Source organism: Vigna angularis, chromosome 9, assembly GCF_016808095.1.
Source record: "Vigna angularis cultivar LongXiaoDou No.4 chromosome 9, ASM1680809v1, whole genome shotgun sequence".
Lineage (NCBI taxonomy): Eukaryota > Viridiplantae > Streptophyta > Magnoliopsida > Fabales > Fabaceae > Vigna > Vigna angularis.
In genome coordinates, this window is record NC_068978.1 from 15755364 (window position 1) to 15780479 (window position 25116).

Here is a 25116-nt window from a genome sequence, read left to right on the forward strand (position 1 = left end):
TGCCAACATCAATTGACCTTTAATAGATAGGGGATTGACGTCAAATTTTCTTTAGAAGTCTTTTATAATGGGGGCTGACATCATTTTTGTGATTTTAATTATAAAAAAGCCATCATACACTTTTTAGTTAGTGTTTTGTTATGTAGAGATTACAGTTTATTAAGTTATCAATATATTAACAATTTTAATTTTAAGCTACCTTCCTAATTATTTTTATAAACTAAATTATAAAGATATGAGTATGGTCACACGTACCATCTCATAAAAATATCTTTTTGCATTTCCTTTTAAAATTATCTTTATGGTCCCTTATGTCATTTAACATTTTCTAAAATTAAAGGTATAAGTACTTGTGTGACCGCATGTGTAGTCCTAGTACTTGTTGTCTTTTCTTTCTCTTAAAGACTCAAAAATACATTTTTTCACTTCCTTTCTTTTGGATGCTTGTGCGACCGTTTGAATACTTGCCTAATTGTATATGTCGTCCTAGTACTCACTATCTCTCCTCCTCAGTAATACAAAAAATTTCAAAAAAATAATATAATTTTCAAAATTAAAAAATCAACTCTCTCAAATAGTTTTTCCTTAAGGACTACGTGTTTCCAAACCCTAACCTGACCTTGATTTTAAAGAACTACTAACCGTGACCCTGATTTTCTAACCTGAGTGGAAATACGTAGGACTATAGTCAATCCTTGTTGGGTCTAAATAAATATTTTCAAAAATATTTTATTAATATAAAAGTGTTTATTAGATATTTTGGGAAAAGTGAATATTTTTCCAATCACATTAGTTCTTTCATATTTAATTAAGTGTATCGTCTTCAAAATGTTATAGGGTGCTAATACATTCCCAACACATAATTGACTCCTAGATCCAAAATTCGGTTTCGCTAAAGTACATCTTATTTTATATGATTTTTCATAGTTTTCCACAATAAACTATGGTGGTGACTCCTCTATTTTTTAAAATTATTTTTCATCGTTCATTCATGACCCTGATTGCGATAATTTGGAATATCAAATATTATCTCTAACAAAAAAAATGCACAATAATTTTATTAAGGAAAGATCAATATAATCTAATTATAACACCAATAACATTAAATAAGTTACCAGTTAATCTTGTCAAATCATGTTTTGATCAACCTCAAACACATGATCTTAAGATGAAGTAAGGATGAAAATCCTATAACATGCTAATACTCTTAAGTAGCTATTGAACTCCTCCACATATAGACTTGAAGCCACACTAGTGTTGACGTCAATATCCACAAGTGTCTTCTCACCACTAGTTCGTTTAATTAAGAGTTGTTTCAATTTGGTAGCTTAGGTCTCCTAGAAGATCCTTCATCCCTTAATGAATTTTGATCATTAACCATATCCCTATGAAAATAAAACAAAAACACAAAATAACAAACATAGAAAATAAAATATTTATTTATCAAAATACACAAATTTATACAATATGAAATTCATACACAATTTATGGAGTGATCATATGTATATTCTCTTGTGATATTTTTGAATTGCATGTACATTGATGAGTCAATATTTTCTCGATTTCACTTAGTTTATTGTGCTAGAATTAATCAGGGAATTGTGTTTAAATGTTCGATATTTTTCCATTTTTGTTAACTGTTCTTAATTTGACCAGAAATTCTTATTTTAATTAATTTGAATTATTTAAGGCTAATTATTTGATTTATTAATTACAGGAAAATTTTGGAAATACAATTTGGTACATTTGGAAGGTTGTCACTTAATTCAAGACTCTTCATAAAAGAAGTGTGCACAAGAAAGAAGACACTATGGTGATTTTACTCTTTGGCCCTTTGAGAAAAGGGTGCTTCAATTGAAAAAGGGGGTGCGTCCAGCAAGCACAGGCTTCAATTATTACATCCAAAAGCAGCCCAGATTGAATCACATGTCCGGGAGCTTCTTTGGGAGGTGCACACTATGTAGAGTGCTGGAAGCAAATAGCACACGACCCATGGGGAAACGCGGTCCAGCAGCTTGAATAAAGGGTGTGACACACAGCTGGTCCAACAACACGTAGAGGAGCAGCCATCCAGCATTTCACGTTGGAGAGGAGGCAAGAGGCCCACGTGAAGACAACACGTAGTGTGCTCCAGCATAAACAACAACACACGTAAGAGGGGGTTACGTCTGGAAATTTGATTAGTCTGTGGTCCAAAGCTTTTGAGGAAGTCCACCACGCGTCCAAGAAGCAGCAGCACCGAGAATGGGAGAAAAGGTGCGCGTAGAAGAAATGGATCTTGAAGCACAGCCTGCTCATTCACGCGGTCCAACAGCTTGGATTCATGAAAGCAGTAGCACACGTCCAAAGCTCTCGGTCCAACACGCAATGGAGGGTGTCTCGGCTTGGAGCTGGAGGTGACGTTTAGCAATAGGAAGCCCTCAAATCCAGAGCACAACACACACACAACCACGACCATGAACAATTAATAGCAACCCACGTACAGTCTTCAAGCTTCCACGGTCCAGCACGTGAAGACAAGCTCCAGCCGCAACCTAGAGGGGAGGAAGTTCATTTTATTAGTTTAGAGAGAAGCAAGTGCACAGCCAGCCGGGAGATTGAGAGATGGAGGGTTACGGTTGAGGAAGAGAGCGTGATTGACTTTGGAGGAGATTCAAAGGGAGAAGGAAGTAGTGCTCATGGTGATGCCCTGGAATGGAGAAACATATGTGTGATTCATTTGGCTTTTAGAGATATTATATTGTTTTATTTTATTCCAGCAATGTTACATCCATGGAAAGGAATCTCAGCTTTGCTTACTTCGTCTTGCACTGAAAAATCTTTTATATTATATGTATGATGGGAATGCATTGAGATTAAAGTAGTTTACTTGTTTAGTTTCATTTATTTTGTTAGTGTTCATGAGGTGCTGGCATTCTTTATTTTATTTCATCTCCTTTAGACAAAGTAGTTGTATGCCGCCACTTAGGTTTTATTTTTAGTTTCAATTGGAGAAATATATGTGTGTCAACTTAATTTTAGGAAGCACATTTTCATTTAGTGAATGTCACTGGTCTGGGAATTAATTTAGAAGTTTTTGCAATTTCATTTTCTTTCTTTAGAATTAGAAGCACATGGTTTCGTCCACAAGAGATAAAATCCAATAGGTTTTATTTTCATTGTTTTCACACTTGAACTTAAGCTATTTTTATATTAAATGAGATGGATTTGCCTTTCAGCTTTTCACTTTTTAATTCAATGTTGCATTTTAATTTGGTTCAAGCACTTCTCATTTTAATGTTCTTTATTTATCTTGGTTGTGATATTTTAGTTATGATGTTAGTTTAAGTGACCAACTGTTTTAATATTGTGTTTACATCCGTGTTTATGTTCTTATTTTAATTTAGTTCATTTCTAAGCACAAAAACACTTTCAAACCCCCCACTACATGTGTGATCTAAGCCTCGAACCATATTTGGTCCTTGAGAGACGACCTAGGAGTCACTTCCTAGCACTATACTGCATTCTTTAATGCACATCAAAAGTTTATCATTATTTTAAATGGATGGGTGTCAACAAAATGGATATTACTGACATTCTCTTCATTAACATCAAATTGTTTTTCTGCAATGAAGATGAACATACCAATGTTCAGACGCAAGATCTTTTACATAAAAAAATTGAGATGTTTGTTGTGTCATGATAAATGGTTTCACCACTACAAAAATGAACTTTGATGTCTGTTATTTTTTACCTTTGATGTCTGCCAAAATATATACCAACGTCATAGCGGGGATGTTGATTGACATCGAAAGCAAAAAAGGATGTTGATTGACGTCGAGAAACAAGCATTTTCATACGTCCTTATCGTTGAGCTCCAAAGTTTCTAGGGGTCACTAAAAATGGCAATATAGGAAATTTGACGATTGAGAGTGCATTTTTGGACATCATTTGACACCAGAATTGCCCATTTTGGACATTAATTAACGTAAAAGATGACCATTTTAGACGTCAATTAACGTTAGAAAGTGCACTTTCTGACATCCCTCCTTTGTTTTTATTTTAAATAAATGATTCATTTTTACACTTTTACCAAACCTAAAAAGTAGAAAACCAGCAAATGTAGCTCAGATTTGGCATTTCATATATCCAGAACTCATTTTCAAATTTATATGAACTAATCAAAACTATAAACTAAAGTTATCACAAGTAAAAACCTGAAAAACAGAAAAACCATGGGAATGTGGTTAGCACAAATTTGTATGCACCATCACCCATAAAATTAAGAAAGAGTTGTCATTCTTTCAATTCTTACTATGTATGTTAGTAATGGTGTTACAGTAGTAATAGTAGTAGTGAATGATGTTATAATGAGTAATGTATTCTACTATTTATTTGTGATTTTTGGTTTTGATAGTTATAGTTATTATTTTTCTTTGAAATTTTTTTGACCACTCATTGGAACCCCTATTTGAAAAAAAAAAAAATACCAGGAGCCCTTATTTTGGGTTCATATGAAGTTTAAAAATTATTTCGAAAGCCCTTTGTTGTAGATCTTTAAACGATCATAACTTTTGCTCTGGTTGACAGATTTGGCATTATTATATATCAATTTGGGGTAGAAATTTTTTTCCAAAGAAATAGATTTTCATAAAAAGACTGTTTTCTATTTTTCGTCAATTTATTTTGTGTTTTTTTTAAACTTTACAAAAATAGTTCACATACTTAAACTTTGAATTTTCATCTAAACTTTTTTGTGGCGAATTTTCATTATTTTTTTGTGCTTTGAACAAATTTTCAGGTTATTTGGAGTTCTTTTGAATAACCCTATGCTTGAATGTATATGGTGCATGACTAGGAAAACTTTAAAATTCCAAAAATAAACTAGAAAAAATGTAACCAATATCATATACAATAAACAAGTTCAACAATAATAATATCAACAAATGGTAGTTCAACAAGAAATTTATAGCCCATGAAAAACGAAAACGAAAATTTATCAAAATCCCAAAACTAACCTTGAAAATGGGTTCACCGTCGGAATAAAGCTCTATCGTCGGTGAGGGAGAAAGAAGAACGCACCTTTGGTGGTTGTTGTGGTGAAGCTTCAATGGATCACAAAAACATGAAATGAATCCATCAAAACACAAATAGAATGGCAATGAAGGTAGCGAAAACACATACATTTAAGGTAAATGACTCAAAATTGACCTTGTTCTTCCTTACACTTGTGAACAAAGCAGTTTGTTTCCTTGAAAGTGGTGGAGTTTGAATTCGCGTTCAGGACGTCAATGTTAAATGAAAAAGCGATACCAATCGACAAAAAACTAAAGAAATATTCAAACAAAGGCAATAGAAACAATTTCGTTAAGAGAAATTACACAAAACTTACCTTTGTTCTTCCTTACACTCGTGAACGAAGTTCGTGTTCAAGTAGAAGAGAAAGCGCAAAGAAATAATATGGTGATTGTGCTTTTAGAAAATAATTACTATATGATGTCAGAAACTCCAAACTCTCACTAGTATAATAAAGAGAAAAGGCACCAATTATTTATGTTAAAGAAATAATGTGGTGGTTGTGCTTTTAGAAAATAATTACTATATGATGTCAGAAAATCCAAACTCTCACTAGTATAATAAAGAGAAAAGGCAACGGTTATTTATGTTTATAGGCATTGGTTCTATAACTAAGGCATATGTGGGTGATACAACTGTCGCGGTCATACAAATTTGATACAGAAAAAATAATGCAGTATAGATACTAGGAAGTGACTCCTAGGTCGTCTCTCAAGGACCAATATGCTGGTTCAGTCTCAGATCAAACACGAAGTGGGGGGTTTGTGATTGTTTTTGGTTGCGGAAAAATGTAAATGTTGAAAGCAGTAAATTAACAAACCGTAAAAATAAAATTACAGCAACATAAAACAGTAAAAATAAATCTGGGACAGTAAAAACGAAAATACAGAAAAACAGAAAATTCAAAAAAAACCGTAAATACAGAAAACAGAAAATTTTAGAAAACAGTAAAAACGAAAATACAGTAACATGAAACAGTAAAAATTAAATCTGGAACAGTAAAAACGAAAATACAGTAAAACATAAAATACAGAAAACTGTAAAAACAGTAAAACAGTAAAAACAAAAGATGAAATTACAGCAGTAAATAATAACAGTAAAAACAGTAAGTACAGAATTTTCAAAATCAGTAAAACAGTAACAGCAAAATACAGAAAACAAAAATACAGAAAACAGTAAATACAGAAAATGGTAAATTGGGAAAACAGTAAAAAAAACTCAAAATTACTGCAGTAAAATACAGGAAATAAAATTACAGTAAATGATCAACATGCAAAAATAAAGAAGAGCAGAAATTAAATTGCAGAAAATAACAATTGAAATTAAATTACAACAGAAATTAAATTACAGCAGTAAAAAGAGACAGTAAAATCTGAAATTTAAAAACAGAATTTGAAATGCTTCTAAAACTTACCTCATGTGCCGTGACAAATTTGCTGGGTTTCATTGAAATGGTAATTGCAAATGGACATCCAAAACCGTAAGCATCCATCTCATGTGCCGTGACAAATTTGCTGGGTTTCATTGAAATGGTAATTGCAAATGGACATCCAAAACCGTAAGCATCCATCTTCTTAGTTAAAACAAAATCAAAGAGAAACTCAAATAGAAGGAGCCATGACTATCTCCATAAGTTACCATGCACCTTGCTTCTTTTCAATCTTTAACAACATAAAAACATGAAACAATAATTCATTCTCCCACTTAAAACATCCGTGAATCATTCAAGCATAACAACAAAGGATTCAATCAAAAGTGTATGAAAGAAAACTAAATGAAAGAAGGAATGTTATTCTTCCAAGCCATGACACTTGCAGCAAAAATTAAAAGGAAAGAAAACAATTCAAGATTAAATTACAAAGCTCTTAAAACAATTTCCATAAACACAAAATCCAAATTACAGTTTATGGAAAAGATGAACAAAAACTTAAATGAAAGATTTACAAAACCAAATGAGAAGACAAGAACTTCAACCAACTTCATCCTCCATTCAAGTAGTGATTGGTTTCCTTCATTCTTCAACTCCCTTCCATGATGCTCATGGCCTCCTCTCAAAATTTTGGAACTAGAATGGTGTCTTCCTCTCTCCTTCAAATTCAAAATAAAACAAAGGGGCCCTCCACTTGATGTTTCCAGCCGTGACATTTGTGAAACTTAAGTGATTCTTGGTACATTGCAAGCATGTGTTTGGTGGACCATTTTCAGAAATGTGATTCCATGTCATCATCCATCAAATGGAAGCAAAACTCCATGTGTGTGCACTCATACCACAAGCTTTTGTAGATTCCTTCCATCATGTGCTACTTGCATTTGTTGCTGGACTTCACGTAAATGTGCACTTCTTTATCCTATTCTCCATAAAAAAAATTAAAACCAAAGCCTTTCCATGTGCATGTGCTGCATGTGTGTTTCCCTTTGCTGGACTGACACAGTGGAATAAAACATTTACTGGGAACAACACATAATGAATTTGAACAAGGTAAAAACTATACATGAAAATAGACATCCATACAAAAATATGAAAAAAAATTGCATAGAAAACAAATAAGAACTGAACTCGAACGAAGACACACAAATTGACACAAAATTCATGCAGCACTGGACTGACATAGAAGAGTAAAACAATTACTGGGAACATTACAGAAATAATTCTATCAAAGTAAAAACTATACGTAAAAATAGACATCCATACGAAACTATGAAAAAATATTGCATGCAAAACGGATAAGAATTGAACTCAAACGAAGACACACAAGTTGACACAACATTCACGCAGCACTGGTAATCGTTTACAGCACTCCTGTAAATGATTACCCGAGAGGAATTGCAAATTTGTACAGAAAGTCCAACACAGGTACTCAGTCAGGTGAACACAGGTCACCATTGGCAAAAAAAACTTACTTTTAGGCACTTCTGCCCCTGTAAACGATTACTCGAGAGGAATTGGGAATTTGTACAGAAAGTCTAAATGTCCAAAAATATTTTCCAAAATTTTTCATGCACTCAATAATGTAAATCATTCGTTTCAGATAATTCAAATTAATTAAAATAAGAATTTCTGATCGGATTAGGCTCAATTCAGTAAAATGGAAAAATACTGGACAATTAAGCACAATTCCCTGATTAATTCTAGCACAATAAACTAAATGAAGTGAATAAAATAATGATTCATCAAAATATACCACACTTAGTCTTTTGCACTCTTGGGCAAAATTAAGACGCAAATCAGGGAATAATTCAATGGACATTAGGTGTACGACCAAAAACTCAGCACACAGAAAATAAAAACTCACAAGAAAGAAAGAAAATTTACACTGTTCTCAAGAAATCTGGACAACGAAAAGATGTAGACAATATCTGACACAAAATCATAGAAAACAGATACTCGCAGAAATCATCCAAGCAATTCAAAACATGGTAAAACAATTAATCAGTTCAAGAGGTGAATTAAAAGTACCAAAACCTCACAGATGCACTATCAGTGTTTCTCTCAAGTGTCTAGGGTAAATAATAATATCAGCTCGATGCACTCAAGAAAGCAAACACAAACAGACTTGGCAAGCCTCTAAAATCAACACTCAGAAGTATATGCATGTTTAAATCAAAAGGTCTTTTATGGCTGTAATGGGGCCAAGGACAAGGGAGGATATATATGGATAAGTAGCTACAAACCACAAGAAATAGAGGAGCAATGGGGAACAAGTGTAAACACAGTCAAATCACAACCAAACCTCTAATTCAATCCTCTTCTTGACTCCATTATTCACAAAATTGTTTTGTTTTTTTTTTTTTCATTTTTCAATTTTTTTTTTCAATTTTTTTTCTTTTTTTAATTTTTTTTTTCATCACTCAACAAGATCATATTTCCAAAAATAAAACAAGATGAGGAACCAACTAGCCAATTTATAAGAATCCCCACAGAGACCACACTTATTCCCAAAACACTTCCAAAGCTCCAAAATTTCCTAAGGTTAAGGTAATCATGGTTTTTCACTTAGGGCTATTGTATGAGCTTTAAAACAAAGAAATGGATACAGTATAGGCTCAAAGGGGTTATCAAATAATAATAACAGGGTAGGCTTATTTGGCTAACGAGGCTCAAGAAATGAAATGCCTTTATCATTTCTAAACATGCATATCCATCAAGAATCATCAACAAGAGTCAAGCCAAGGCACATGTGCAAGCAATCAAGAGACATGTCACACGCAAGAAAGAAATAAAGTGGCTCAAATTCTCACAGGGTAATTGTCACAATCAAATCAACCTCTGAAACAGCATAATCATTTTCCAAGCAGAGAAAAGCAAAGATTTCATGCCATGAGTATTAATCAAGTGAAATGAAAGACGAGTCTACAACTTAAACAAAGTCCATGATTGAAGAGAAAAAATGTAAAATTGCACACAAAACACACTAAAAACAATTTAAAACAGAAAAAATTTAACACTCAAAAACAAAAAAAATTTAACACATAACACAAAGAACAATCATAATCTCTCCCTATAGACCACACTTAAACTACACATTGTCCTCAATGTGTTCTAAGCATACATCATCAATCAAAACACGAAACATATTATGGACAAGTGCAATAAAAGGTAGGGAAATGGGAAGAAATTTTCAATAACATCCATCAGTAGATGTTATCATCACCTAGCACCCATCAGTAGATGCTAATATTTTTTTTTTTTTTTTTTTTTTTGAAAAAGGAGAAGACCGGTACTGTGGCAACAGTTTCGGTGGCTATGACCGAAACTATTGCTACAGTGAAAACAATTTGGCTATAAATGGGCCAACTTCAGCGCCTGAGCGACATTTCTGACTGCCCTGCTCTCTCTCTACTCCTCTCTTCTCTCTCTCTACTCCTCTCTTCTCTCTCTTCTGAGCGTCTGGAGTCTGCGCGGAGCCTCTGCCCCGGTGCCTTCTGAAGAGCTGAGATCTGCGAGGAGCTTCTGCAACCCTACTTCTCCAGGTAAGTCCTCTGCACTCTCGGATCTCCCTTTCTTTCTGCTTGCTTTACTTATCCTTCTTTCTGCCTTCTCTTTTTTTTCTTCTATTTTCCTCTGCTTTACTCTTGCCTACTCTCCCTTTACTGCTTTCCATCTTCTTTCTGTATTTCCTTTCCTGCTTTCCCGTTTTTTTTTTCTTTATTTCCTTTCCTGCTTTCCTGTATTTTTCTTCTTTGCACTGCTCTTTATTTTTCTTTCCGCTCCATCTTCTTTCTTCTCCTTTTCAATTTCTTTTTTAACTAAAAAACTAAAAACACAACTGTCTTAAAACATAAGGGGTATATCGGCTGGAAACCAGACGTTAATCTCCCTTCGTTTGAAGGTATGGCAGAGACAATCGGGTAGAACAACGCCACGTACCCCACTAAAAACTAAAAACACAAAAACATAAATTAAAACAAGAACAACACGGACAAGGACAACAGGACAACAGGACGTAGATCCGTTTAGGACCCTTTTGCAAGGACCGTGAAACAGATCTGAGACCAGACCAAAAACATCAAAGACAGACAGGACAAAATAAATCTAAAAGAAAACAAGAACAAATAAAGAAAACACAGAACTAAGAAATGTTTTTTTTTTTTTAAATTATGCTTTTTTATGAGTTATGTTTTGTTTTGTTTTTTTTTTTTTTTTTTTAAAGGATCTTCGGAGATGCCAGCGAATACAACGTGCACTGCTGGTTCAACAATCACGGCAATCGGGTCAGGCGCTGGCAAGCGGAGATAGACCCTACTGGCACTCAGTTTTCGCAACTGCCACTATATATGTACGGTAAGACTCTGATCAAAACTCACTTTTATTGATTTTTTTCCTTTCCTCTTCTATTATTAACACACAATTTTTTTTTTTTTTTTTTGGCCGAAAGATTATGACTGGGTGATTATGAGGGCACCGAGGCTGCTGAATCTGTTTCCCGTTCCGATCATCATCGACGACGATAGGGACGTACGACAAATCCCTCCACCCATGCTTCTCACATTCTGAACCAGAGCTCCCTCGACGGAGCTCTCCCTTAGACCGCCACAACCAGCTCGAGAATTCTTCCGTTGAATTTTTAATGTTTTATGTTTTTTTTTTTTTATGTTTTTGCTGGCCGAGTGTGGCCAGAATTTGAACAAGGCATGTAATCTGAACACTTAATTTTTTTTTTTATGCTTTTATGTTTTTTTTTTATGTTTTTTTATTATGGTCTGTAATACTTAACGATCAGAAATGATCGAACCCTGAACATCTTTATTTAGTTTTTATGCATTTTATTTTTATTATCAGCAGTGTAAGACAAAATGTTATCTGTGTATCAGGTTATTTTCAATAAATGCACTCAGATTAAATCTTTGCTCAAACTACACCTCTCTGCCCTATTACTGCAATTTTATGCTCTCTGTTTTTTTTTTTTTTTTTTTTTTTAACAAAAACGAAATCTAAATAATTAAATAAAACAGAACATGTATTAACGAAACAAAATACCTAATACCAAACACAAGATATCAAAGCAGATAAAACACATATTTCAAAAACAGCAAACAAAACACATATTTACAAAACATACATTAACAAAATAACAGACCAAAAACAGAACACATTTTGTTTTTGTTTTTTAAATAAAAATAACAAATCGAAAACTAAGAAAATCAGAATTCTCCCCTAATTCACAAACTAAGAAAATTAAGGGAAGAAGAACAGGAAAACTCCCCTGGTTATGGTGGCAGTTGCCAATTTTGGACAATCAGGGAGATGTTTTTCGCTTCAGTATCCAGCACGAAAGTTAATAGGAAAAATTGCTTCATCCTCCATATCTGATCAAGCAGGGAAATATCCACCATCGCCGGATCTAAGCAGCAAATATTGTTACTGAGCGGATTCAGCAGATGCATGTTGATCTTCGAACTGCCAATGTCAGCACCTTTGTTGTCCACTATCGGTGTTTGTTGATCAAATTCATGTGTACCTCCTGCAATAGGGTTAATGCAATATGCCTCCAAAGAAATGTCATGCAGAGGTTTAACACCCAAATCCAGTGTAACAGGCTGAACCTCAAATACATCCTCAGAACATGAATTAATTTCAAAACTAGAAACTATATTAACCGCAGACTCAGATTCATGTTCAATGCATGGAGAATAATCATTCAGATGTGATAGTAAAAAGCGTTTCTCATCATGCACAGAGGAAAAATTAAAATCAGACTCAACAACAATATAGTCATCAGCATACTGATCATCATCACAATCAACAAAATAATCCATTTGCGGTATGCTTACCTCCACTTCCTTGAAGATTGCTAAAGTGTGGGAAGATGAAGGTGGTCTACCAGGCTCTAAAGTGTTGCTTATTCCTGCCTCGTCCTCAAGATATTCGTAAGTCTCATCAGGTGCAAGAATAGGGACATAGGACGATGGGAAAGTAGGTTGCTCAGTGGTAAGCTCATAACTTTGTTCCCCATCTGCTATGTTGATGGCACTGCCATCGTCATCTGGAATCTGAACAGTCTGAAATGTTGATTCCTCTGATAGTTGAAACTGTTCCTGATTAAGCTGTGTGGCCATCTGCCCTATCTGATCAGTCAGATTCTGAATGGCAGCTTGAGTTTCCTGCTGGAACTTCATGCTCTCTTGCTTGAACTGCATGTTCCCTTTCTGAAACTGAATGTTCTGCATGGTCATCTGCTCCAGTAACTCCTTTAATGTAGGCTTAGAAGTCGAAGTCTGAGGAGCTATTTGGGCAGGAGCACCATATTGTTGACTCTGCTGTTCTTGCTGGACTGGTGGAGGCATGAAAGTACTTTGGAATGATGGTTCTTGATATTGATGCTGTGGAGCACTGTACCATCCCAAGGTAGGGTCATTCCATCCAGGATTGTTGTTGTTTCCATCATGCACAGGGGAAAATTTGCTCAAAAATTTTTGCTCAAGATCTTCCCATCTGGTAATGAGTCCTGGAGGAAGACAATACAGCCAATCCTTAGCTGCTCCTTGTAATGAATGCGGAAATGCCCTCAAGAAAATGTGATCATCTGGGATATTTGGAGGTTTCATATAACAGCAAATTCCATAGAACTTCTCCAAATGCGCCTGTGGGCATTCATTCGTAACTCCACGAATATGGGGCAGCATATTTATCAGTCCAGTGGTGAGCACTAAATGATCACCATCCTCACTAGGTGGAACCGGCTCCCAAAGGGAGCTCTCAGAAGTTTGAGGATGAGACATATTGTTCTCATCATAGAAATTAGCAGGATTAAAATCACAGTAATATGCAGCATGACAGTCATAGCTAGAGGCATCGACAGAATAAGCAGAATTCATATAATCAAAATTTGTAGACATGGAAAAATAAAAACACTAAAAATCACGAAGCAAATAAAACACAAAACACATTTTTTTTTTTGAAATATTTTTTTTTACTTTAACAGACAAACACATACGTTACGAATACAGAAAATATAACATCACATCACAACACGAGACAAAACATATACGACATGGATACAAAAAATGCACATAACAGAAAACAACAAAAAAAAATCCAAAACCGAACCGTCATTGGTCCCCGGCAGCGGCGCCAAAATTTGATACAACTGTCGCGGTCATACAAATTTGATACAGAAAAAATAATGCAGTATAGATACTAGGAAGTGACTCCTAGGTCGTCTCTCAAGGACCAATATGCTGGTTCAGTCTCAGATCAAACACGAAGTGGGGGGTTTGTGATTGTTTTTGGTTGCGGAAAAATGTAAATGTTGAAAGCAGTAAATTAACAAACCGTAAAAATAAAATTACAGCAACATAAAACAGTAAAAATAAATCTGGGACAGTAAAAACGAAAATACAGAAAAACAGAAAATTCAAAAAAAACCGTAAATACAGAAAACAGAAAATTTTAGAAAACAGTAAAAACGAAAATACAGTAACATGAAACAGTAAAAATTAAATCTGGAACAGTAAAAACGAAAATACAGTAAAACATAAAATACAGAAAACTGTAAAAACAGTAAAACAGTAAAAACAAAAGATGAAATTACAGCAGTAAATAATAACAGTAAAAACAGTAAGTACAGAATTTTCAAAATCAGTAAAACAGTAACAGCAAAATACAGAAAACAAAAATACAGAAAACAGTAAATACAGAAAATGGTAAATTGGGAAAACAGTAAAAAAAACTCAAAATTACTGCAGTAAAATACAGGAAATAAAATTACAGTAAATGATCAACATGCAAAAATAAAGAAGAGCAGAAATTAAATTGCAGAAAATAACAATTGAAATTAAATTACAACAGAAATTAAATTACAGCAGTAAAAAGAGACAGTAAAATCTGAAATTTAAAAACAGAATTTGAAATGCTTCTAAAACTTACCTCATGTGCCGTGACAAATTTGCTGGGTTTCATTGAAATGGTAATTGCAAATGGACATCCAAAACCGTAAGCATCCATCTCATGTGCCGTGACAAATTTGCTGGGTTTCATTGAAATGGTAATTGCAAATGGACATCCAAAACCGTAAGCATCCATCTTCTTAGTTAAAACAAAATCAAAGAGAAACTCAAATAGAAGGAGCCATGACTATCTCCATAAGTTACCATGCACCTTGCTTCTTTTCAATCTTTAACAACATAAAAACATGAAACAATAATTCATTCTCCCACTTAAAACATCCGTGAATCATTCAAGCATAACAACAAAGGATTCAATCAAAAGTGTATGAAAGAAAACTAAATGAAAGAAGGAATGTTATTCTTCCAAGCCATGACACTTGCAGCAAAAATTAAAAGGAAAGAAAACAATTCAAGATTAAATTACAAAGCTCTTAAAACAATTTCCATAAACACAAAATCCAAATTACAGTTTATGGAAAAGATGAACAAAAACTTAAATGAAAGATTTACAAAACCAAATGAGAAGACAAGAACTTCAACCAACTTCATCCTCCATTCAAGTAGTGATTGGTTTCCTTCATTCTTCAACTCCCTTCCATGATGCTCATGGCCTCCTCTCAAAATTTTGGAACTAGAATGGTGTCTTCCTCTCTCCTTCAAATTCAAAATAAAACAAAGGGGCCCTCCACTTGATGTTTCCAGCCGTGACATTTGTGAAACTTAAGTGATTCTTGGTACATTGCAAGCATGTGTTTGGTGGACCATTTTCAGAAATGTGATTCCATGTCATCATCCATCAAATGGAAGCAAAACTCCATGTGTGTGCACTCATACCACAAGCTTTTGTAGATTCCTTCCATCATGTGCTACTTGCATTTGTTGCTGGACTTCACGTAAATGTGCACTTCTTTATCCTATTCTCCATAAAAAAAATTAAAACCAAAGCCTTTCCATGTGCATGTGCTGCATGTGTGTTTCCCTTTGCTGGACTGACACAGTGGAATAAAACATTTACTGGGAACAACACATAATGAATTTGAACAAGGTAAAAACTATACATGAAAATAGACATCCATACAAAAATATGAAAAAAAATTGCATAGAAAACAAATAAGAACTGAACTCGAACGAAGACACACAAATTGACACAAAATTCATGCAGCACTGGACTGACATAGAAGAGTAAAACAATTACTGGGAACATTACAGAAATAATTCTATCAAAGTAAAAACTATACGTAAAAATAGACATCCATACGAAACTATGAAAAAATATTGCATGCAAAACGGATAAGAATTGAACTCAAACGAAGACACACAAGTTGACACAACATTCACGCAGCACTGGTAATCGTTTACAGCACTCCTGTAAATGATTACCCGAGAGGAATTGCAAATTTGTACAGAAAGTCCAACACAGGTACTCAGTCAGGTGAACACAGGTCACCATTGGCAAAAAAAACTTACTTTTAGGCACTTCTGCCCCTGTAAACGATTACTCGAGAGGAATTGGGAATTTGTACAGAAAGTCTAAATGTCCAAAAATATTTTCCAAAATTTTTCATGCACTCAATAATGTAAATCATTCGTTTCAGATAATTCAAATTAATTAAAATAAGAATTTCTGATCGGATTAGGCTCAATTCAGTAAAATGGAAAAATACTGGACAATTAAGCACAATTCCCTGATTAATTCTAGCACAATAAACTAAATGAAGTGAATAAAATAATGATTCATCAAAATATACCACACTTAGTCTTTTGCACTCTTGGGCAAAATTAAGACGCAAATCAGGGAATAATTCAATGGACATTAGGTGTACGACCAAAAACTCAGCACACAGAAAATAAAAACTCACAAGAAAGAAAGAAAATTTACACTGTTCTCAAGAAATCTGGACAACGAAAAGATGTAGACAATATCTGACACAAAATCATAGAAAACAGATACTCGCAGAAATCATCCAAGCAATTCAAAACATGGTAAAACAATTAATCAGTTCAAGAGGTGAATTAAAAGTACCAAAACCTCACAGATGCACTATCAGTGTTTCTCTCAAGTGTCTAGGGTAAATAATAATATCAGCTCGATGCACTCAAGAAAGCAAACACAAACAGACTTGGCAAGCCTCTAAAATCAACACTCAGAAGTATATGCATGTTTAAATCAAAAGGTCTTTTATGGCTGTAATGGGGCCAAGGACAAGGGAGGATATATATGGATAAGTAGCTACAAACCACAAGAAATAGAGGAGCAATGGGGAACAAGTGTAAACACAGTCAAATCACAACCAAACCTCTAATTCAATCCTCTTCTTGACTCCATTATTCACAAAATTGTTTTGTTTTTTTTTTTTTTCATTTTTCAATTTTTTTTTTCAATTTTTTTTCTTTTTTTAATTTTTTTTTTCATCACTCAACAAGATCATATTTCCAAAAATAAAACAAGATGAGGAACCAACTAGCCAATTTATAAGAATCCCCACAGAGACCACACTTATTCCCAAAACACTTCCAAAGCTCCAAAATTTCCTAAGGTTAAGGTAATCATGGTTTTTCACTTAGGGCTATTGTATGAGCTTTAAAACAAAGAAATGGATACAGTATAGGCTCAAAGGGGTTATCAAATAATAATAACAGGGTAGGCTTATTTGGCTAACGAGGCTCAAGAAATGAAATGCCTTTATCATTTCTAAACATGCATATCCATCAAGAATCATCAACAAGAGTCAAGCCAAGGCACATGTGCAAGCAATCAAGAGACATGTCACACGCAAGAAAGAAATAAAGTGGCTCAAATTCTCACAGGGTAATTGTCACAATCAAATCAACCTCTGAAACAGCATAATCATTTTCCAAGCAGAGAAAAGCAAAGATTTCATGCCATGAGTATTAATCAAGTGAAATGAAAGACGAGTCTACAACTTAAACAAAGTCCATGATTGAAGAGAAAAAATGTAAAATTGCACACAAAACACACTAAAAACAATTTAAAACAGAAAAAATTTAACACTCAAAAACAAAAAAAATTTAACACATAACACAAAGAACAATCATAATCTCTCCCTATAGACCACACTTAAACTACACATTGTCCTCAATGTGTTCTAAGCATACATCATCAATCAAAACACGAAACATATTATGGACAAGTGCAATAAAAGGTAGGGAAATGGGAAGAAATTTTCAATAACATCCATCAGTAGATGTTATCATCACCTAGCACCCATCAGTAGATGCTAATATTTTTTTTTTTTTTTTTTTTTTTGAAAAAGGAGAAGACCGGTACTGTGGCAACAGTTTCGGTGGCTATGACCGAAACTATTGCTACAGTGAAAACAATTTGGCTATAAATGGGCCAACTTCAGCGCCTGAGCGACATTTCTGACTGCCCTGCTCTCTCTCTACTCCTCTCTTCTCTCTCTCTACTCCTCTCTTCTCTCTCTTCTGAGCGTCTGGAGTCTGCGCGGAGCCTCTGCCCCGGTGCCTTCTGAAGAGCTGAGATCTGCGAGGAGCTTCTGCAACCCTACTTCTCCAGGTAAGTCCTCTGCACTCTCGGATCTCCCTTTCTTTCTGCTTGCTTTACTTATCCTTCTTTCTGCCTTCTCTTTTTTTTCTTCTATTTTCCTCTGCTTTACTCTTGCCTACTCTCCCTTTACTGCTTTCCATCTTCTTTCTGTATTTCCTTTCCTGCTTTCCCGTTTTTTTTTTCTTTATTTCCTTTCCTGCTTTCCTGTATTTTTCTTCTTTGCACTGCTCTTTATTTTTCTTTCCGCTCCATCTTCTTTCTTCTCCTTTTCAATTTCTTTTTTAACTAAAAAACTAAAAACACAACTGTCTTAAAACATAAGGGGTATATCGGCTGGAAACCAGACGTTAATCTCCCTTCGTTTGAAGGTATGGCAGAGACAATCGGGTAGAACAACGCCACGTACCCCACTAAAAACTAAAAACACAAAAACATAAATTAAAACAAGAACAACACGGACAAGGACAACAGGACAACAGGACGTAGATCCGTTTAGGACCCTTTTGCAAGGACCGTGAAACAGATCTGAGACCAGACCAAAAACATCAAAGACAGACAGGACAAAATAAATCTAAAAGAAAACAAGAACAAATAAAGAAAACACAGAACTAAGAAATGTTTTTTTTTTTTTAAATTATGCTTTTTTATGAGTTATGTTTTGTTTTTTTTTTTTTTTTTTTTTTTTTTAAAGGATCTTCGGAGATGCCAGCGAATACAACGTGCACTGCTGGTTCAACAATCACGGCAATCGGGTCAGGCGCTGGCAAGCGGAGATAGACCCTACTGGCACTCAGTTTTCGCAACTGCCACTATATATGTACGGTAAGACTCTGATCAAAACTCACTTTTATTGATTTTTTTCCTTTCCTCTTCTATTATTAACACACAATTTTTTTTTTTTTTTTTTGGCCGAAAGATTATGACTGGGTGATTATGAGGGCACCGAGGCTGCTGAATCTGTTTCCCGTTCCGATCATCATCGACGACGATAGGGACGTACGACAAATCCCTCCACCCATGCTTCTCACATTCTGAACCAGAGCTCCCTCGACGGAGCTCTCCCTTAGACCGCCACAACCAGCTCGAGAATTCTTCCGTTGAATTTTTAATGTTTTATGTTTTTTTTTTTTTATGTTTTTGCTGGCCGAGTGTGGCCAGAATTTGAACAAGGCATGTAATCTGAACACTTAATTTTTTTTTTTTATGCTTTTATGTTTTTTTTTTATGTTTTTTTATTATGGTCTGTAATACTTAACGATCAGAAATGATCGAACCCTGAACATCTTTATTTAGTTTTTATGCATTTTATTTTTATTATCAGCAGTGTAAGACAAAATGTTATCTGTGTATCAGGTTATTTTCAATAAATGCACTCAGATTAAATCTTTGCTCAAACTACACCTCTCTGCCCTATTACTGCAATTTTATGCTCTCTGTTTTTTTTTTTTTTTTTTTTAACAAAAACGAAATCTAAATAATTAAATAAAACAGAACATGTATTAACGAAACAAAATACCTAATACCAAACACAAGATATCAAAGCAGATAAAACACATATTTCAAAAACAGCAAACAAAACACATATTTACAAAACATACATTAACAAAATAACAGACCAAAAACAGAACACATTTTGTTTTTGTTTTTTAAATAAAAATAACAAATCGAAAACTAAGAAAATCAGAATTCTCCCCTAATTCACAAACTAAGAAAATTAAGGGAAGAAGAACAGGAAAACTCCCCTGGTTATGGTGGCAGTTGCCAATTTTGGACAATCAGGGAGATGTTTTTCGCTTCAGTATCCAGCACGAAAGTTAATAGGAAAAATTGCTTCATCCTCCATATCTGATCAAGCAGGGAAATATCCACCATCGCCGGATCTAAGCAGCAAATATTGTTACTGAGCGGATTCAGCAGATGCATGTTGATCTTCGAACTGCCAATGTCAGCACCTTTGTTGTCCACTATCGGTGTTTGTTGATCAAATTCATGTGTACCTCCTGCAATAGGGTTAATGCAATATGCCTCCAAAGAAATGTCATGCAGAGGTTTAACACCCAAATCCAGTGTAACAGGCTGAACCTCAAATACATCCTCAGAACATGAATTAATTTCAAAACTAGAAACTATATTAACCGCAGACTCAGATTCATGTTCAATGCATGGAGAATAATCATTCAGATGTGATAGTAAAAAGCGTTTCTCATCATGCACAGAGGAAAAATTAAAATCAGACTCAACAACAATATAGTCATCAGCATACTGATCATCATCACAATCAACAAAATAATCCATTTGCGGTATGCTTACCTCCACTTCCTTGAAGATTGCTAAAGTGTGGGAAGATGAAGGTGGTCTACCAGGCTCTAAAGTGTTGCTTATTCCTGCCTCGTCCTCAAGATATTCGTAAGTCTCATCAGGTGCAAGAATAGGGACATAGGACGATGGGAAAGTAGGTTGCTCAGTGGTAAGCTCATAACTTTGTTCCCCATCTGCTATGTTGATGGCACTGCCATCGTCATCTGGAATCTGAACAGTCTGAAATGTTGATTCCTCTGATAGTTGAAACTGTTCCTGATTAAGCTGTGTGGCCATCTGCCCTATCTGATCAGTCAGATTCTGAATGGCAGCTTGAGTTTCCTGCTGGAACTTCATGCTCTCTTGCTTGAACTGCATGTTCCCTTTCTGAAACTGAATGTTCTGCATGGTCATCTGCTCCAGTAACTCCTTTAATGTAGGCTTAGAAGTCGAAGTCTGAGGAGCTATTTGGGCAGGAGCACCATATTGTTGACTCTGCTGTTCTTGCTGGACTGGTGGAGGCATGAAAGTACTTTGGAATGATGGTTCTTGATATTGATGCTGTGGAGCACTGTACCATCCCAAGGTAGGGTCATTCCATCCAGGATTGTTGTTGTTTCCATCATGCACAGGGGAAAATTTGCTCAAAAATTTTTGCTCAAGATCTTCCCATCTGGTAATGAGTCCTGGAGGAAGACAATACAGCCAATCCTTAGCTGCTCCTTGTAATGAATGCGGAAATGCCCTCAAGAAAATGTGATCATCTGGGATATTTGGAGGTTTCATATAACAGCAAATTCCATAGAACTTCTCCAAATGCGCCTGTGGGCATTCATTCGTAACTCCACGAATATGGGGCAGCATATTTATCAGTCCAGTGGTGAGCACTAAATGATCACCATCCTCACTAGGTGGAACCGGCTCCCAAAGGGAGCTCTCAGAAGTTTGAGGATGAGACATATTGTTCTCATCATAGAAATTAGCAGGATTAAAATCACAGTAATATGCAGCATGACAGTCATAGCTAGAGGCATCGACAGAATAAGCAGAATTCATATAATCAAAATTTGTAGACATGGAAAAATAAAAACACTAAAAATCACGAAGCAAATAAAACACAAAACACATTTTTTTTTTTGAAATATTTTTTTTTACTTTAACAGACAAACACATACGTTACGAATACAGAAAATATAACATCACATCACAACACGAGACAAAACATATACGACATGGATACAAAAAATGCACATAACAGAAAACAACAAAAAAAAATCCAAAACCGAACCGTCATTGGTCCCCGGCAGCGGCGCCAAAATTTGATACAACTGTCGCGGTCATACAAATTTGATACAGAAAAAATAATGCAGTATAGATACTAGGAAGTGACTCCTAGGTCGTCTCTCAAGGACCAATATGCTGGTTCAGTCTCAGATCAAACACGAAGTGGGGGGTTTGTGATTGTTTTTGGTTGCGGAAAAATGTAAATGTTGAAAGCAGTAAATTAACAAACCGTAAAAATAAAATTACAGCAACATAAAACAGTAAAAATAAATCTGGGACAGTAAAAACGAAAATACAGAAAAACAGAAAATTCAAAAAAAACCGTAAATACAGAAAACAGAAAATTTTAGAAAACAGTAAAAACGAAAATACAGTAACATGAAACAGTAAAAATTAAATCTGGAACAGTAAAAACGAAAATACAGTAAAACATAAAATACAGAAAACTGTAAAAACAGTAAAACAGTAAAAACAAAAGATGAAATTACAGCAGTAAATAATAACAGTAAAAACAGTAAGTACAGAATTTTCAAAATCAGTAAAACAGTAACAGCAAAATACAGAAAACAAAAATACAGAAAACAGTAAATACAGAAAATGGTAAATTGGGAAAACAGTAAAAAAAACTCAAAATTACTGCAGTAAAATACAGGAAATAAAATTACAGTAAATGATCAACATGCAAAAATAAAGAAGAGCAGAAATTAAATTGCAGAAAATAACAATTGAAATTAAATTACAACAGAAATTAAATTACAGCAGTAAAAAGAGACAGTAAAATCTGAAATTTAAAAACAGAATTTGAAATGCTTCTAAAACTTACCTCATGTGCCGTGACAAATTTGCTGGGTTTCATTGAAATGGTAATTGCAAATGGACATCCAAAACCGTAAGCATCCATCTCATGTGCCGTGACAAATTTGCTGGGTTTCATTGAAATGGTAATTGCAAATGGACATCCAAAACCGTAAGCATCCATCTTCTTAGTTAAAACAAAATCAAAGAGAAACTCAAATAGAAGGAGCCATGACTATCTCCATAAGTTACCATGCACCTTGCTTCTTTTCAATCTTTAACAACATAAAAACATGAAACAATAATTCATTCTCCCACTTAAAACATCCGTGAATCATTCAAGCATAACAACAAAGGATTCAATCAAAAGTGTATGAAAGAAAACTAAATGAAAGAAGGAATGTTATTCTTCCAAGCCATGACACTTGCAGCAAAAATTAAAAGGAAAGAAAACAATTCAAGATTAAATTACAAAGCTCTTAAAACAATTTCCATAAACACAAAATCCAAATTACAGTTTATGGAAAAGATGAACAAAAACTTAAATGAAAGATTTACAAAACCAAATGAGAAGACAAGAACTTCAACCAACTTCATCCTCCATTCAAGTAGTGATTGGTTTCCTTCATTCTTCAACTCCCTTCCATGATGCTCATGGCCTCCTCTCAAAATTTTGGAACTAGAATGGTGTCTTCCTCTCTCCTTCAAATTCAAAATAAAACAAAGGGGCCCTCCACTTGATGTTTCCAGCCGTGACATTTGTGAAACTTAAGTGATTCTTGGTACATTGCAAGCATGTGTTTGGTGGACCATTTTCAGAAATGTGATTCCATGTCATCATCCATCAAATGGAAGCAAAACTCCATGTGTGTGCACTCATACCACAAGCTTTTGTAGATTCCTTCCATCATGTGCTACTTGCATTTGTTGCTGGACTTCACGTAAATGTGCACTTCTTTATCCTATTCTCCATAAAAAAAATTAAAACCAAAGCCTTTCCATGTGCATGTGCTGCATGTGTGTTTCCCTTTGCTGGACTGACACAGTGGAATAAAACATTTACTGGGAACAACACATAATGAATTTGAACAAGGTAAAAACTATACATGAAAATAGACATCCATACAAAAATATGAAAAAAAATTGCATAGAAAACAAATAAGAACTGAACTCGAACGAAGACACACAAATTGACACAAAATTCATGCAGCACTGGACTGACATAGAAGAGTAAAACAATTACTGGGAACATTACAGAAATAATTCTATCAAAGTAAAAACTATACGTAAAAATAGACATCCATACGAAACTATGAAAAAATATTGCATGCAAAACGGATAAGAATTGAACTCAAACGAAGACACACAAGTTGACACAACATTCACGCAGCACTGGTAATCGTTTACAGCACTCCTGTAAATGATTACCCGAGAGGAATTGCAAATTTGTACAGAAAGTCCAACACAGGTACTCAGTCAGGTGAACACAGGTCACCATTGGCAAAAAAAACTTACTTTTAGGCACTTCTGCCCCTGTAAACGATTACTCGAGAGGAATTGGGAATTTGTACAGAAAGTCTAAATGTCCAAAAATATTTTCCAAAATTTTTCATGCACTCAATAATGTAAATCATTCGTTTCAGATAATTCAAATTAATTAAAATAAGAATTTCTGATCGGATTAGGCTCAATTCAGTAAAATGGAAAAATACTGGACAATTAAGCACAATTCCCTGATTAATTCTAGCACAATAAACTAAATGAAGTGAATAAAATAATGATTCATCAGTGGGCGAGGTAAAAAAGTTAAGCTTTATGCCTCGGTTATAGACCGAGATAAAACAACATAGGAATATGCCTTGATTCTTAGATAACCGAGGCAGTAGCGTGTCTTTTTTTTCAAACTGTAGACTTAGTTCATTCTGTCATGCCAAACAGACCCAAGATTTCCCAATTTCAGTTCAAGAATCTAAAACAAACAAGAAAACTATAACAGGAATCAAACAAGACACAATATTACAACAACCAATGTCAAAATTCTGTCTAGAGAAGCAACAAACATCATGAGCTTCTTCGAGAAACAACATACATATAAACAACCAATGTCAAAATTACAACCCACAAAACCAAAGTGATAATAGCAACAACTAATGGGAAGAAACTCAGAAGCAGAGATGAAGCAACACCTCCCACCATAAACATGCCACAAGTGATGATTGGAAGAAGGCCTTTATTGTGCGTCTGAAGTATTGTGCCAACAATGACCAAGAAGGAGTATAGAACACCGATCCAAACTAGAAGCATAATCTCCTTGTGATGTTTGATGGACATGTCAAGTTTTTTTGCTGTAATAAGGGAAAACAACAGTCCATACTCAATCAACAACACCACGTCATCCATATCCAAAGCCAGAGAAGCAAAATGTGTGTCACACACCAAAGGGCATACCCAAATCTTGGTGACCAAATCTTGATTGTAAGCAATACCCAAGCCTCCGCTACCATGGACAATCCACCGTACGTTGCATAAGATCCTCAAAATTTACCAGTTGTAGAAGATTGCGACTTCCGGCACTTGCCTCCCTCATCCAGCACTTCTCCACTTCCCCCTCCACCATCCACGACCTCCTCTTCGACCACGTCACCCCCCTTCCCACCACACCCTCCGACGACACTTCCTCCGTCGTCCCCACCCTCCTCGCCACCGTCACTAACTTCCTTTGCTCCCCCTCCTTCCATGAATCCTCCGTCCTTGGGTGGTTCTCCGCT

At 34.9% G+C, this 25116-nt stretch overlaps 1 long non-coding RNA gene across 2 annotated transcripts; it reads right to left on the reverse strand.

Annotated features, from left to right (window-relative positions):
- Positions 1-1695: 1695 nt before the first annotated feature.
- On the reverse strand, positions 1696-24118 carry LOC128194122 (uncharacterized). Of its 2 annotated transcripts, XR_008245444.1 has the most exons (5): positions 22377-24118; positions 14423-15456; positions 6470-7503; positions 4998-5084; positions 1696-2689 (listed from the first exon to the last, which is right to left on the reverse strand). It is a non-coding gene; the product is annotated as an uncharacterized LOC128194122 (long non-coding RNA). The 2 variants fall into 2 exon arrangements; XR_008245443.1 differs by lacking the exons at positions 14423-15456; positions 22377-24118 and having other exon boundaries at positions 6470-11530.
- Positions 24119-25116: the final 998 nt, after the last annotated feature.